The 13,319-nt window shown below is 36.7% G+C and overlaps 1 long non-coding RNA gene across 1 annotated transcript; it reads left to right on the forward strand.

Annotated features, from left to right (window-relative positions):
- The first annotated feature begins 4,300 nt into the window (after positions 1-4,300).
- LOC119073011 lies at positions 4,301-11,388 on the forward strand. Its single transcript, XR_005086972.1, has 5 exons — positions 4,301-4,439; positions 4,596-4,824; positions 4,904-5,017; positions 7,929-8,046; positions 11,248-11,388. It is a non-coding gene; the product is annotated as an uncharacterized LOC119073011 (long non-coding RNA).
- Positions 11,389-13,319: the final 1,931 nt, after the last annotated feature.

Genomic DNA, 13,319 nt, shown 5'->3' on the forward strand with positions numbered 1-13,319 from the left:
CGTTACTATAATTTGTACTAAAACAGGGACGTACTGAGGCGTGGTGCTGGTACACTACATCACCTCCCCCCTTAAAAAAACTAAAAAAATGTCCCATTTTTTGTTTTGATCGTAAAGAGTGGAATATCGTTCATGTTGTGTTCTATTCCTATAACTATGTTGTATTTTATGGATGTTATATGTGTATTTTCTTATCGTTTTTTTTTTTTTTTTTTTTTTTTTTTTTTTTTTTTAATTATCCTTTTGTAATTATAATTATCCTAAATCGATCTCCCGTACACCTTTTGGTTGTTTTTCTTTTGTTGTAATTTGAAATGTGAGGTTCGGAGAATGGAATTGATTGTTGAGCGAAATATAGCTCACCATATTATGTTTATATTAAGAAAAAGAAAAATAACCAAAGTTAAAAAAAAAAAAAACGTTTTCAACTTATTTTGTAAAGAGTATATAAAAAATATAATTTCGCTAGGTTAATAATATGGTCAGAACCTGTTGGGTAAGTTTCGTCAATGATGATGTGGGCATTCATTCTTGTCGAACCATGTGAATAATTGTACGTCGCAATTGTGGCACCATAATGCTGTAATCTCCAGTAGTGAAAAGATTAGTGTTTCGGGTAATGTAAGGTGGTCTTCGCCGTCGTATGGGATTATTTTGAGTAGTGAACTTCGTAGAGTGTATTGCGGTTGCATCGTTTGCAGATCATGAAGTGTTTTTTGTCTGGTGTGAGTATAAGCGTTCGTTGCGTCGTTAGAAAGTGATTTTCGATGTTGAAGAACTCGAGGTGTATTGTTGGAGGAACAGGTGTCTCAATGTTGCTCTGGTGAGAGTGTCGATCTGCGGTAAACGTCTGGTTATTGCTATCGTATGATTGTAGAAGTATACTAGTCGTTGATTGGTAGTCGCTAGTGTTGGCCACCAATTGCGTTTGACTGATGTCTTAACTAGTGTTGTTGTTGTGTGGTGCCATTATGTCTGCAATCGTGAAAATACATGGTGTGAGCGTCTTAAGAAGCGTGAAGTATTTTCATGGACATTGTAGATATTAGAGTTGTAAAAAATTCCGAGACCGGTGTTAGTTTGAGATTCTCGTTCATTGGAGATACTATATATTGCCGTTGATGCCTCCCAAAAGTCCGATATTAATGGCATGTTTGTTTAAATGTGTTTCGATTGTCCGTATACATACCGCTTCCTGTCGAGTCTTTGTAAACGGAAGTATGTTCTTCTTTGTTTGTTGGATAATTGTAACCACTGCTGTTGGGTTTCCTCAATGTTTTCTAGAATTGGTTTCCCTTTGTTGTCGTGCCATAATTTCATAGTTGTGCACCGTCGGTACCATTGAAACGCTGATCGAATGGTGCCACTTTGAACCAATGTAATTTGAGTTGTCCCTTGTGAACTTGTATGTGAACGTTGTAGACAGTTACGTAAGATTGTTTAATTTCCTCATGTAAACAGTTCATCCAAATTATGTTGTGGCCTGGTCGATTAAATTATCGGTTGCCCCTGATAGCGGTAGATGTTTATAGTGTGTAAATCTTGCCGTGGTTAAGAATAGTTTTTGGCCCAATGTCATCATGGAAGTCGCTTCGTCGTTCAATGCGAAGTGATGAAGTCGCACTTGTGTTTGTTGCCATTGAAGTATGTATTGGCATGTTGGATTGGCTTGTTTGTGTGTCTGGATGGGGTCGTCATTACTATTCCAATCCATGTGACGTATATGGCACTCAAAACATTGTACGATATCAGTTCTGCCGGTGTAATAAAGTCCCGCAATTGCCAATTTGTAAGCTAACGGTCGTAATTTCTGGGGTCCCATATCATAAGATCGTAGACGGTTGTCGTATTGCCCATAGTATTGGTAGAGAAGGTGTGTTGTTACGTTAGTTTTTGGTGTATGACGACGTGTTCTGACCATTTTCGTTATTATTTCTAAATATTGGGGTAAGATTTTGTTGTATGAAATATGCTATTATATAATAAGATAAAATTTCTATGCATTAGTTTCTGTTGCGTTCAAGCATGCATTTACTGGATGGTTTAGACCATATGTGTTGTTGCCTTCCCTTTCCGTAACATTATAAGAGGTTGGTGAAAAACGTTCCCATATTATTAATATAAGAACTGCCATAGCCATTAGAGATAAGACAGTAATGATCGAAACTAAAAATGTTGTCTATAAACGAATGTTCGTCCTGTCTTGTCGTTAATTGGTACTGTTCTTGATTAGAAAGCTGTCGTAGTCGAGTCCGTAATTGTGTGATACTTGTACTGAGTTTTCTAAGTTTTTCAGATTCTCCAAAAGAAACTACGTTAGGCGCATCTATTTGTTGTATTAATGGCAACGTCAAATGTTTTTGTTCTATAATTTCTGGATAAAACCATGTGATATTTACTCTGGGTTTAATGTGGCCGTAAATTTCACTAAAATAACTGCTTTGTGCTGAAAGTAAAATTTGATTAGTTTTCAATTGGCAATCCTGCCCGATTGAAATTAGTCCGACGTCCTGTACCATATGTTCCCTTGCCGGTACATTTTGACATTTCACGTAAATAGTCTGTGGAGTGGGGAACACTCCAATCCATGTGTTACGTTGTCTTAATCGTATCCAGAGTTCAGATTTTATATCGGTCACTCTTGTGTCACAGTGATTTGTGTCATTAAATGCAGTTAAAAGCGTGATTCCGCAGTCGTCCCGGGTGGGTGTAATTTGGAACGTAGGGGAATTTTGTATGCATACTATGTCGGATTCATTAGATTGAGATCGAAGGTCGTGACAATTATCTAATTCTTTATCAGTTAGAGAAATATAGGTTTCGTGAAAATCGTCGATTGCAATATATTCATGTGTAGGGACTATGAATTGATATAGTCCAGATGGAAGTCTTGTTGGTAGGCTTGTGACTTTGACCAACGTATATTGTTTGAGGTTAATAAGAGGTATGGACATTGATAATATGAGCTGGTCATCGATAATTCTTGATCTGGTAGAAGCCATTTGGTAATATGAAGCCATATTTTCTTTCGTAATTGGGAGTGGTAAATCTAGGTTTTCGCCACTGATTTGTTGTTGAATATATTCTAGTTCATTAAGAAACATAGAAGGGGGTAATATGATTGGGGTTGCTGCTACTGAAGTAGCTCCAAATGTTATGGCCTCTAAAAATTGTTTTTGTTTATGATGGTACAACGTAAGTGAAGAATCTATGTATTTTATAAGATTGTCGAATTGTGTATTTAGTGCCATGTTTGGCCATACGTCATCAAATTTTCCGTGCACTTCTTCAATAAGTGCAAAGACAACATCGAACTGTTGAATTGTGTTATTATGCAAGATTTGGTTTTCTCTATACATGGAGTCCATTGTGTCTAATGTAGATTGTAACAATGTCATGTGTTCTTGCATTAAAACCTGTCGATCGATAAATTTCCTATCCATTTCCTCGAATCGATGTAGGAATGATTCTGCATCTTCCTGTGATAGTGTTCCAAAAAGAGACTTCAAAACGGACCCTATTATATTGAACGGAGCGCGTTTTGGTCTGTTGGATTTGGTTTCGTAAAACCAATGCAGATTAAAGTCCCTAATATAATGTAACGATAACTGAATTTGATCGTATGAAGCTCCACATTGTCGTGAATAATTGTGACTACTTAAAGATTGGTTAACATCATCTGGTGTGATCAGAAATCGTTGTCGTAGCGTGTCACACACCTGTGTGAGTGTGTTTACTGTAGATTCAATTTCGTCAAACTCTGATTGAAGCTGTGTTAAATTCATGTGGTATACCACATTCCATTCATTGTTGTACAGTCGAATAGGGGCCACTTTTTCAAAGTATAGTCCGTTTGAATCGGTGATTGGTTGGAAGCTGAATTGATTTGTGACGTTTATCGTTTGTGATTGGCCCTGTGAGAGCTGGATCGCTAAAATAATCCTATGGAAAAGAGGCGTTTTATTCTAAAAATATTGTGAATACCTTCAAGTCGTTTAATGGTGGTCAACAGTATCTTAGTTTTCGGTGAATTGAAACGTAATTTTAAAAATAAAATTTGAACTAAATTGCCGCCTAAGTTATCGACTTTTCGTATCGTTTTTTTTTTTTGTGTACTAAAAGAAAATGAACAGACTCCTTAGCCTAATGGAACGGATGAAATGACGTTTGTAAATGTCATTTGTAGTTACTATCAGAGGAAACATGTTATTTCCCGCGCATTACCAGATTGTCACTCGCTAGTATACGCATCAGCTTGTGCAAGTTTTAATTCGCGATTTCCGATTAAGTGACTCATTTACCGAATTTTTTGTGTTCAAAGGCTGTGTCCGTGTAATACAGATTTCGTTATTGGAAGGATCTAAGTTGTTAATTTGTGTACGCGTCAATCGTGCGTTTATATTTTCATATTTTTTTTTTTTATAACCTTAAACTGACCGGTAAGTTGTTTCACTTTTATAAACAAGCAATTGTATTTATTAAACCACGGAATGGTAACCTCGTTCCGTTATTCTAGTCATGCATATAATAAATATGCTGAAAAGTGATGTGTTGTATGTCGATCGCGAGATAAATAGAAATTCTTTTTGTTTTAGTCACCATGTGGAATTTGTCGTTCCTGTTGAAAACATTGGTGATTCTGTCGGTGTTGCCGTATTCTAATTATGGATTACCGTGTGTAACCGTACAACGCCCTACTGCTATTACCTATGTGGAATCTCAGAATAGTGGTCTTATGTTAGGTCTGGCTGTTTTTGGGGCTGTCGCGTTAAGCGTGTTGCTGGTAGCTGGTCTTGTAACGCTTGTTTCTTGGTGTTACGTACGGTATGATTCATTGATTGAATTGTTTGTCTTTTCATGCTATGCAATGTACTAATAAAAAAAATTTTTTTTGATTCTACAGTCGTCAACGCTTGAATCGCGCTTTTTATGCCTTCCAGGCGCCACTTCCTGAGAGTAATGTACTTGGTTCAGGAACAACGTCTCATGAAACCTCAATGGAGAGCGCGGTGTCCGGGTAATGAAAAAAAAAATTTTTGTAGAGTTAACCGTAAGTCGCTTAGCTGGCTTGAAACTATTTTTATCGTTGCATAATTTATCATAGAAATTAGCTTTCGTTCTCAAAAATGATCAGCTTGTATGCTGTTCACCCTTGAATTTATTTTGAATCTTGTATGACGTGTAAAGCCTATGTGCCAGAATGTAAAGAAATGGCGTTGATTTGATCGAATTTGAACTATAGTCCGCCTGGCGGTATTGCAACAATTTCCATTCGTCGTAATCTGTCGAATGATTTACTTGTTTGCGTAAAAGAAATTTCTGATTCATTACTGTGTTTATTTGAATTCGTTTCGATACAGTTAACCTGTAGAATTTATGTAAGTGGACTGAAGAAGTATCACTGTTTATGTATCGCAAAAAAAAAAAAATCAAAATCCGTCTGTTAATCCTAAATGAAAAAAGATTACTGTTGAACTAAAACATGATGGTTTTCCTTGTGTCATTCGAAATCTTATTTGACCTTGACAGTACTATGTCTTAAGGTATGTTACCATGTGTTCTTCTGCTGTTACATAGATAAGAGTCGGTTTTTGTTACTTTCTATCTGTTTTCTGTATGAAAACAACGGATTTCGTTTATAGTACGAAAAATATCATTTATTGTCGATCGCCGTTGACATATCGTTCTTAGACTCAAAAGAAACGTTTGTTGCATATAAGGTAATGCGATCTTAATCACTAAAGGTAAGTGGTTTGTGTTTCATAGGAGGTAATGTAAATCTAGTCTTTTGATTCGTGAACATTGTTTCATCGAACAACGTCTCGTAATTATTCTCTCATGTTTCTTTACAATATCCAAGGAAAATGAATATTCATATTCATAATAGGAATGGATAAATTGTGGTAAAAGGGGCTCTACAAGTAGGGCAATCCATTTGAAGTGATTGAGTGCGCTTGATGCATTGCATACAAAAGGTATGTCTGCAGTCAATTGTTGCATCTCTCATTTGAGACATACAAACGAGACAGGTGACGAGTTTTTCGTAATTATCTAGTTCTGTCGTGAATTGTTTGACTAATGTTTCTAGTTTTTGAATGCGATTTTCGTTCATTGCATTTGATTGGGCTAAGTTCCATGCATGGCCTTTGCTAATAGTAGCCAATTGGTTTTTTAATTTAGAAATTTGGTTGTGGGGATTAACCATATGAATTACGATCAAATCTTCTGGTTGCACCGTAAATGACTTAGACCACTGTAGTCTATCTGGCTCCGCATCTATGAGATTCAGAATGTAATTTTTACTATGGGTAATGTAAAGAAAAGGACAAGAACCGTATAAGAGAGCATGGAGTTTGAGTACGTCGTCTTTGTCGTTAAGCGATTGGAATCCTCCTCCACAATGAAAGCAAACTACTTTGTCTGCCCTCCGAGTATAAAATAATCCATTTAATATTAGACGCTTAATTTGCACGGGTATGGTTTTTGGCCAAAATCCTTCGTAGGTTTTGTTACGAGCTTCCCATGTTTGAAACTGGGGGTAGATTGGTGCTATTTGGCATGCGTCAAAGTCTAATTCCTGGATGATATGTTTTGTCTTGTAGGCCATATTTCTGAAAATGGTTTTACTATAACCTAGTTTGCTAACAGAAACTAACGTGTTAATATTAATTGTACTACGTCGTTAATGTGTTATTTGTCTTTATCCTCATAGAACTTTTTGGTTCTATCAATGTGAACAATTTTGGCTTTGTTGTTCCGTAGGATTTTAACGTTAACATCTGACACTATTTCGGTGATTGTAAAGGGTCCTACAAACGGATTATGGAGTTTTGTGGCTCTGTCTTCGTTAGTAAGAAGTATTTTGTCCCCCACAACATATTTAATCGTTTTAGTTTTGTTATCGTAGTATTTTTTGTTATTAATTTTACTTTTGAGAATATCTTCTTTGGCTATCTGATGGGAGATTTGTAATTTGTATTTGAGTTCAGAAACATAATCGTCATAATTGTAGACTGGATCTGGTTGCTTTTTGAGATTAGACGGTAATGCTAGCTTATATCCGAAAAGTAATTCGTGGCCAGAATAATTCGTGGAAGAGTTTATGGAAGAATTAATGACGAAAACAGCATAAGGCACAAAATTTGGCCAATTCTCTACAAAGTTATTTGTGCGAGATCGTAGTATTGCCTTTAGAGTACTATGAGATCGTTCCAAAATTCCATTTGATTGTGGTCTATAGCCAGATGTCTTGTGGTGTTTGCAACCTAGTAGTTTGAGAGTCCTTTGCATTATGTCATTAATGAATTCTCCCCCTAAATCCGAAATTACAGTTTCTACTACACCAAAACGTAAAATTACATGTTCTACAAAAGCTCTAGCCACAGTGTCCGCTGTGTGGTCTATAATTGGAACTGCACCAAAATATCTCGTCAAGTCACATTGGAAAGTGAAGATATATTTAAAACCGTGAGTATTGGTGGGAAGTGGCCCAACACAATCCAAATGCACCGAAGAGAAGGCGGATCTCCCCAAACTAGTAATCTGCATCGGTTGTTTATTTAGACCTTGTGGTTTTGTGAACTGACACGTTTTGCAGTTCCGTACATATTCTTGAATGTCTTTTCGCATTCCTTCCCATTTAAAGTGTTGGTTAATTTTCATAGACATTCGTCTAATTCCTTGATGTCCTGCTAGAGGAGCGTCGTGGAAATCGTGCAATGTTTGCATAATATCCTCTTTAGAAGATAGTATTGTTAATTTCGACATCAGAAATAGGAAATGAGTGGTAGAGTTTTGAAAGACTCGTTTAACTGTATCCTGTAATAGCGAAAAGTCCGTAGAATGATATTTAAAAGTATTTCGATTTACATGTATTTTGGTTATCTTATTTTTTGTCGTTAGAGTAAAAAGTTGCGTTATAATTTTAGATAACTGATCTGGATCGATAGACAACCCGTCCGTTAAAATTATAAAACGTTTGGATGGTTCATCACGATGAAGCGACCATGGTTTGATCTGCGGAGTGTCTAAGGAGAATTTCTGGAGGTATTTATCATCTTTCACGTGTACTAGAATCAACTCATATGGAAATTCCTTGACTAATTTCTCGTCTGTGGATTCGATTACTGTAGGTATCGTGTTTTCCTCAATGCGTTGTGATTTATCTAAATTAATTTTCTTGATTATTTGGCTAGGCGTTTGATACGTTGCTTCATTGGCACGCTTGGTTGCCGATCGCGTAACTACTTTGATTTCTTTTGGTGAGGGGTCAGAAATGTATCGAGAAAGACAATCTGCAACATGATTGTCTTTCCCTTTAATATGCGTTATGGTAAAATCGTATCCCGTTAGTTCAAACTTCCACCTAAGTAATCGACTATTCGGTGATTTCAATTGCATGAGCCATTGTAAAGCCTTACAGTCGGTGAGTACCTCGAAGGGTTGTTGTTGTATGTAAGTTTTGTAATGACGAATTCCCCATACAATTGCGGCTAATTCTGCCTGTGATGCCGGATAACGTGTTTCTGCATCAGATAAAGTACGGCTAGCATAACAGATGGGGAGTAAAATATCATCTTGTTTTTGGCAAAGAATTGCCGAGAAAGCAAATCGAGAGATGTCCGTACAGATGTAGAATTTCTTGTCAAAATCCGGGAATTGTAGTAATGGTGGGTTGGCTAGACAGGTCTTGAAATGGTCGAAAGACTTTTGACATTCCTCAGACCATGCAAACTTTGTATCTTTTTTGAGTAATGTATATAATGGCTGCGCATATGCAGACAAGTTTGGTATGTGACGAGAGTAGTAATTTACCATACCCATAAAACTTTTAATTGCTTTAGCTGTTTTGGGTGTAGGGAAATTTAATATTGGTATGACCTTTCTGTGATCAGGAAGAACTCCTCTTTCTGATATGAAAAATCCCAGGAACGGTATTTCTGTTTTTAGCAAATTGCATTTTTCGGGCGACAGTTTTAGATTGTATGTCCTTAGCGTATCGAATACTATTTGTATTCGTTCTATGTGTTCTTCAATTGTCTTGCTGTAAATGACAATATCGTCTAAAAATACATATAAAATTTTCCCGATTAAATCCGCCAGTGCTATGGTCATACAGCGATTGAAAGAATGGGAAGAGCTACGAAGGCCTAGTGGTAATCTTATAAAACGATAGGAATGATAGCCACTGGTGAATGCCGTTTTGTCCCTACAGTCGGGATGGAGTTGAATTTGATTGTATCCTCGTGACAAATCTAGTGACGTGAAGTATTTCTGTCCTTTCAATTGGTCAAGAATATCGATTACTTGGACGACTGGGTATACTTCAGCTATCGTTTGCTCATTAAGTGCTCTAAAGTCGACTACGAGTCTCGTTCTGATCTTCCCCTGGTCGTCTGTTCCCTTTTTAACCAAATGTAGTGGACTGTTAAAAGGACTTCTGCAAGGTTCAATTACTCCTAGTACTAAGAGTTCCTGTACTTTCTTTTCAATTTCTTCCTTTTCAAACTTTGAACGTCGATTATAAGGTCGAACGTTCACTGGTTTAGCATCCGAATGTAGAGGAATCTGATGTTGTAAGATATCGCAACAAGTTAACTTGTCACCCTCTAAGTGAAACACATCGGTGTTGTTGAACAATAATTGATTTACTAGAGATATTGTGCTTTGATCCTTGTTTTCATTTTTTATTTTTGCTTTAATCTGATCAAATCGTTTTTGTTGAAGCAAATGTTTCTGTTCAGCGAAACTCAAAGTTGCTACCTGTAGCAAGGGTGTCCCTGTTAGGGTATAAAAGAGTAAGTAAACTTTATCCTCTTGTACTGATTTGGTGGTAGGTGTTATGTTCTCGTCACATATTTTGACTATCGAGTTGTCGTAAAGTTTTTTAATTGCATAGTAATGACCTTGCTCAGTGCTTGTGCCTATGTGACAAATTGCTGAGTGAAAGGTGTAACTTAGGGCTGTAACTGTGTGTCCCCGACCATAAATTTACGCAAATCAATTAATTCGTTGATTGCTATGGTCGAATTGTTTTTTTCATTAATAGTAAGGTTTCGGTTAATTATGAAACATAATAATTGAGGAGGTATTTCTAGCGAAACTCGCCTTATAGTGGTATCAGATTGTTGACAACCGTCGCAAATGTATTCTTTCATTGTTTCGGGATGAAAGTATTTCGCTACACTTTGTTGTAGTGATGGGGTCAGATCGACTATTATTTCATTAAAAGGTTCGGAGAAATCTTGTCGTAATTGACACTGAATGCATTCTAAATTAACCAAAAATGAACCTCGTAATGTTTGTGTGATTATAGAATAATCTGTTTCACAGACGGATTCCCTATCTAACAATTTTGTGTGAATGGTTTTTAACAGATCATGAACGTCTTCTTGTCTAGTATTGCCATTCACTTGAAATTGATCGACCGTCCACCCATGATATAAGTATGGGCGAAAAGGAGATGTGGCTTGTTTGTAAATTTTGAATGTTTTGAACAAAACACAACCAATGCAATCGCAACGTTTCCCTTTGTACGATGTTGTTAATTGAGTCTCTAATAAATGCATTCTGTCACGAAAGAGTGCTTGAAAAGAGCATTTGCGTAACACATGTTGTTTGGATTTGATAATCCTATTAACTGACACGTTTGATGTCGGCCAACATCATTCGTTGAAACCTCAGGTTTTGTTTTGGCTATTACTGATTTATGTTCATTGACCTCCATTTTACGTTTACGATGTACTAATGCATCTTGAGTAATTGGATCCATACGTCGTTGTATACAAGACGTAAGTCTCTGATCGTTTGAAGTATAAATATAATTGTTCACTAAATTACTGGTACCTGAAAGTGGATTAATGTTCTCTTTGTTTTCGGAACTTAAAAAATATTGATTATGAATGATATTTGGATGGGCATTTTGTTGATCAACAATATCTTGATTCTGCATTTTAGCTATTTCAGAACTACATTGTTCTTCATACATTTTTGGCAATAATTCATATAGTAATTCGCATATATTCGTATCGATATAGTTGTCCCTATAAATAGTTTTTAAAAAGAATTCGGTTGAATGTAATGGGACCTCATCTAAAAATAAATCTGGGTGCTCTTGGCAATTAGTAGGTTCGAAAATTATAATCGACACCAGCTTGTAGAGTACATCGCTCGAACTCTCATGGTTCGATTCTTTTCTTGTTAGGTATAAGTTCCTTTGAATATTAACGTTGTTGTTGTTTGTTTCAGAAAAATCCAGTATATTCGTTCGATTAATACCAACATGTAGAAATTTGGGTGGTCGAATCAAATCGTATGTGATGTGAGCTGAATACCTCCACGTGCAGAAAGGACAGCTAGAGGAATTATCCATAAAAATTCTTGTCGTGAAGAAATCCGACATCGTCGATTGGATTGGAGTCGCTTGGTATGCAGTTGAACTTATAAAACGGTATAATATCGGTTTTAACCGTATGACATTTCTTACATTTGATTGTAGTTCGTATATTACCACTGAGTAGTTGTACCGTACGATTGAATAAATTGCCATATCTGGAGCATTGTACACTGGACAGTCGGTCAAGGAAGAATTGAGACAAGGATTGTTGATAAGAAGCGATTGAATCATAAGTGGTATTGTTTGGAGGTAGGTCCAGGTTAAATTTAATGCCGTTGTATAAAATCTGTATAGCTCTACAACCGAAACAATAGCAGTTAAGTTGTTGTTGAGCTGGGCATTGACCTGCATCGAATTGTAAATAGCTCAATAAAGGTAATAAAATCAATTGCAAATAAGTTTCGATTGAAGTATAACGATTGTCATCTTGGATATGGATGTGTTGGCTATGATCGGCTCTGTTAGTCGAGCAGGTAGTAATTCAAAGAATAATCACTAAAGTCGATGATTAGCTGATGCGTTATTAAAAAATCGTATCCTATAATTGCATTCTTGTTTTAAAGCAAGTGCATCATCCCCCATAACATGGAAATCGTGTTTCAAAATGGAATTGTGGAAATTTATGGTAACAGGGCATGTGCCGAGTGTTGTTAATGTGCCTGGTGCAATGCCAATCAATGGTGTAGCATTTTCACTGGAAATTTTCAGATAAGAAGGAAGAAGAGATCGTTTTATAATACAAAATTTCGCTGCCTGTGTCAACTAAAAATTTTAATGTATGTTGCTGGTCACCTATAGTAGCCTTAAGTAGTAACTCTCTCTTTGGTCTACTGTACTGTCAAAAGTCATTCGCAACAAATTTACTTGGGAGATTTTGGTATCCATCGATCCCTTATCTTCCCATCGATTGAATGAGTGGTCCGGGGTGTTTCTAAAAAGACACCTGTTTGACTTGCTCGGTTAAATTATCACCGTATTATGAACGCGATTTGCATTATCATTGGTCAATCGCGCATAGCAAGAATCAATCGTGTGACCACGACGATTACATCGTAACATATCAGATTTGCATTTCCCGTATTTCGCACAGTATTAGCAAAACTTGGACGAAAATTCCTGTTTGTGTCAACATTGTTATAACTCGTAGTTTCCCTATCACGAGGGAATGGAGAATTCGGTCGAGAAGGATATGGTTGCCAGTTAGTGCGATTTCTAAACGGCGTTCGAAAATGGTTACGTTCAGGCATGAAAAATCGTCTATTCGTGCGCGAATTTTGATTATTTGGATTATCGGAGGCATGTTCGGTAGCTCTTTTAGCAACCGTTATAGACGGTTTCAATACTTTCACGAATGGTTCTTCTTCGACCGCCTTTTTAATTATATCGTCTAAAGACGTAGCTTCGAAATTGAGGATACGATATTTAAGGGTGGTTTCAACCCTTCCCTGAAAGTGCGAATGGCAATTTTTTCGTGTTCTTTTTTGAACGACGTAATAACCTCCGCTGTGTCGTACTGCGCCGCTATCAATTCACTCAACTCTCGTAGTTTGTCTTTGACCTCATCAGCGAACTCTTTACAAGAAAGAAGTTCGCTTTGTGTCATTGACATTAATTCGTTCTGTAATGCCGCCGTTGATTTAGCTACTTTTATCCCCTCTGCTAAATCTTTCTTAAAAACTGTCCAATCGTCATATTTCTTACTTTCGAAAATGCGAAACGCTTTTCCACTTAATTTGAAATGAGGTGTGAAAGGAATTTATTTTTGTGATCGTTTTTGAGAGAGGCGTTAAAAGTATCGCATCGTTTGATGAATACTGGTAAGGACTGGATGTCTCCTTTATATTCTGGAATCATTCGGTTAAAATCGGCTATGGAAAAGTCGGCCATTTCGTTATGTTCCCGAAAAACTGAGGTAATATCTTCA

The sequence above is a fragment of the Bradysia coprophila genome, unplaced genomic scaffold (genome assembly GCF_014529535.1).
Source record: "Bradysia coprophila strain Holo2 unplaced genomic scaffold, BU_Bcop_v1 contig_10, whole genome shotgun sequence".
In the NCBI taxonomy this organism is placed as follows: Eukaryota; Metazoa; Arthropoda; class Insecta; order Diptera; family Sciaridae; genus Bradysia; species Bradysia coprophila.